This window comes from Microchirus variegatus, assembly GCF_963457635.1.
Source record: "Microchirus variegatus genome assembly, chromosome: 1".
In the NCBI taxonomy this organism is placed as follows: Eukaryota; Metazoa; Chordata; class Actinopteri; order Pleuronectiformes; family Soleidae; genus Microchirus; species Microchirus variegatus.
This window is the reverse complement of record NC_139802.1, coordinates 41,315,845-41,320,238: the sequence shown is the minus strand read 5'-3', so window position 1 is coordinate 41,320,238 and position 4,394 is coordinate 41,315,845.

The following is a 4,394-nucleotide window of genomic DNA, read 5'->3' as shown; positions in this document are numbered from 1 at the left end:
GTCATCACTAGGCGACGACGCTGAACAGCTGAGCAGACTCTCCAAGTAGAGAAACCAATTCAGCCAATCAGAGAATAGTATTCCTTGTTGTCGGGTAGAAAAAAAAATAGGTTTCACGAACGCGCGCGAATGCTGTGAATGAGCGCGCGCGCGTTTCAGACGAGTTGGAGGTACGTGAAAGAGCAGTGAATCATTTCAATTTAATGAAGTGATAGATTTGCTCTTAATAATAATATTAAAGTGTAAAACAGAAAAAAACATGATTTTGAGTTAATAATAATGTTCATTATTATTTCCAACATTTTTCAAACATTGTTGGTCATAATTTCGACTTTTTATCTCACAATTATGACTTTTTATCTCATAACTTTGACTTTTTATCTCATAATTATGACTTTTAATATCATAATTTCGACTTTTTATCTCATAATTATGACTGTTATCTCATAATTTCGACTTTATATCTCATAATTATTACTTTTTTATCTCATCATTTCGATTTTTTTATCTCATAACTTTGACTTTTTATCTCATAATTATGACTTTTAATATCATAATTTCGACTTTTTATCTCATAATTATGACTGTTATCTCATAATTTCGACTCTATATCTCATAATTATTACTTTTTTATCTCATAATTTCGACTTTTTATCTCATAATTTTGACTTTCTGTCATAATTTCGACTTTTTATCTCCTAATTATGAGATAGTATTTCATAATTTCGACTTTTTATTTCATAATTTCGACTTTTTATCTCAAAATTATGACTTTGTATCTCATAATTTCGACTTTTAATCTCATAATTTTGACTTTTTATCTCATAATTATGACCTTGGTTCTCAAAATTATGACGTTTTATCTCATAATTTCGACTTTTTAGCTCATAATTACGACTTTCTATTTCATAATTTCGACTTTTTAGTTATGACTTAGTATCTGGCAGTTTTTTTACCCCCCAAGTGGCAGAAACAGGCTTCCACACAAAGCTCTAAAACACAAGTTCTATCTCTTGTGGAAACGTCTGCAGAGAAAAAAAACCACAGTCATCTGTGGTTTCACAACACCACCACCACCACCACCACCACCACCACCCGGAGCCCGGAACACATAACTTTTGCATGGATTCCCATTACACCATACTCACAGCAGCAGCTTCACAGCAGTGTTTTCGGGGGTCAGTTGATGTTGAGACAGACCTCTTAGAGACTGGACATAAAAACAGTCAACAAACCAGCGCTCTGCAGGCTCTGGGTCATTTATTTAGATTGGCGCTCGCAGGATGTGATGTGGTCTCTGCTCAGTGTAACAGGTGTCAGTGAGAACAGGCACAGAGGACTGGATGATCCAGATTGTTGCGTTTGGTGTCTTTGGAAGGCGGACAGCGTTCTGCTTGAAAGGACGCATTCATCGCCCCCCAAAACCACTCGTTTAATCTCACTCCAATAAAGCACACGGCGACGGGCAGCTGCAAAACTGCAGGAGAGCAAACATCACCCAGGTTGAGCTTACAACATGAACAACAATGTGTGGATTAAACCATTACTCTGCCTTTGGTTTGTTTCACTGGTTTATTCCCAGTTTGACTCTGTCAAACAAGAGGACATTGTCCCTCCTAAAGTACACATAATTTTACATATATACATAAATAGAGACGCCTTGATGTGGTTGAGATCCACTTCCATCCCCTTGGATCGGAAGAAGGCAGCCACATGTTGCTCCGCCGAGTTAGCATCCAACTCTCAGTGGTTACCACATAATAATGTAATGGCATAATATGTTTAATTACTTGTAATTTTAAGGGTAAGTTGCAAGTATCTGCAAATCTACCGTCATTGCATTGATTTATGGAATACGGTGATAAACCTGCAACAACAAAAAAAATTTCAATTAAAAAATGTTACATTTGACATACAAATTAAAGTTGAATATGTACAAAAACATTAGATTCATGTAATCATATCTAATTTTCTAACCTTTAATTGTCATTTCAAAAGTAAAAAAAATTAAAAAGGGTTTCACAATAAAACAGGAAACGAGAAACATGACCTTAAAGGCGCCATATGTAAGAATGTGGCCTAAAACGGTTACTTCATTCATATTCAAAAATACCGAGGTCTTTTAGGTTTCGTTTTCCGACGTAACTGGCAACCCGCGGTCGCTCGGCAACTGAGACTCTACTGACTGCAATGATTGGTAGACGGCGGTAGGTGGCGCCACATGAAACCACAAAACATGATTTCAAAGGGTTAGAGTGTTAAAGGTGTTAAAATAGGTCTATGCTGCTTTACGGCGTGCATTGACCAAAAACTACATTTCCCACAATGCATGGCGATTGCGTTGGTGACGGCATCACCATCGCGGACCATGTTACATCTATAATGCATCATATTTGTAACTTGAATAAGTAATAAATACAGAACGTTATTTAGCAACATGTTACAGAGTAGTTACCTTTAGTTTTACATTATATTGAGAGATTAAAAAAAACCCTGAAATATTTCCTGTGAAATATATATATATATATACAGTATGTTTACGTTATGTCCTGCACAGTATATGGTATCTTATATGTACATACGGTATAACACACAGTGTATCATTTGTATATAGGTATTCAAAATATACATGTTGTACATGCATCACATTTGGAAGGAAAAAGGGATGGATGTTGGGCAATCCACATAGAGAAAGACAATAGTTGGAGGAAAGACCACTGAGCGCTGTTAAATTGGAACCAGGAGACATCAGTGAATGAGCCCTCTGTGCCTCACACACACACACAAACACACACACACACACACACACACACACACACACACACACAGAATGTTCTCTCTCATGCAGACGAAACCTTTGGTAAAATTGTGTAATCAGTGTAAATGAGCTGTGAGCTGGCAGCATACAGCCGGTTCGGGGGGGTCTTCTGGGGGTAACCTCCAGGAAGCAATCCAACCCCCTCAAACCACACACACACACACACCGAGAGAGACACACACACATACACACACACTTGTTTACTTTATGTGCCCAATAGGGGAGTCTGCTGAGAACAAACTCCCAACTCTGCTTCATGTGAACAAGAAGAAAGAAGCGAAAACACAAAAACATGCACAGCTTTAGCATTTTCCCTCTGCATGTGAATAACTCATATACAGTCATGAGGGGCAGGTTTGGTCTTAAAGGTTGACGACGTGAGTCTGAATCGCCATAAAACTCAGATCGCAATGTTCACAGGTGAGTTTCTCTGTAGGCAACGTCCTCAAAAGTGTAACGGTAAGTGAAAGAAAATTAGTCAGAACAGATATAATCCAGACATGATGCCAGTCATGATCCTGATATCAGTCATGATCCTGATCTCAGTCATGATCTTGATCCCAGTCAGGATTTTAGTCATGATCTAAGTCATGATCCCAGTCATGATCCTGATCCCAGTCATGATTTCAGTCATGATTTCAGTCATGATCCCAGTCACGATCCTTATCCAGTCATGATCCTGATCTCAGTCATGATCCCAGTCATGATCCCGATCCCAGTCACGATCCCAGTCACGATCCTTATCCAGTCATGATCCTGATCTCAGTCATGATCCCAGTCATGATCCCGATCCCAGTCATGATCCTGATCCAAGTCATGATCCCAGTCACGATCCTGATCCCAGTCATGATCCCAGTCATGATCCCAGTCACGATCCTGATCCCAGTCACGATCCTTATGCAGTCATGATCCCAGTCACGATCCTAATCCCAGTCATGATCCTGATCTCAGTCATGATTTCAGTCATGATTCTAGCCATAATCCCAGTCACGACCCTATCCAGTCATGATCCGGATCCCAGTCACGATCCTGATCTCAGTCATGATCCCAGTCATGATCCTGATCCGTCATGATCCCTAATAATTTCTAATAACTACCATTAGAAAGTATAGTTATATAGTGTATTATAGTTATTAGTAGTATACCCACTAATAGATATATTTGAATTGAACAATAAACATAATCACATTTGTGTATCTGTCTTCTTAACAGTAATCGTTATAACTTTGATTTGTAAAGCACCTTTCACAAAGACAAACCAGAACATATATATAAAAAAAACAATCAGGTGGCAAAAACATATGTAGGAGCAAGTGCTGCTTCAACATTGATTTAAAAGACTTGGTGCAGAGCTGGTGCAGAGCTGGTGAAACAGCCAGAGAGAGTGAGCTCCAGAGAGAGTGAGCTCCAGAGAGAATGAGCTCCAGAGAGAGTGAGCTCCAGAGTGTTGGCACAGCGACGCTCACACACAGCGTTTTGACTGCAGGTGCAGAAGAGAAGCTTGGAGATGATCCAGAACTCATCAGGGAGTCAGTGCAGATGTTTCAGCGTTACATCCCTGTTCCCTAGCTGCAGC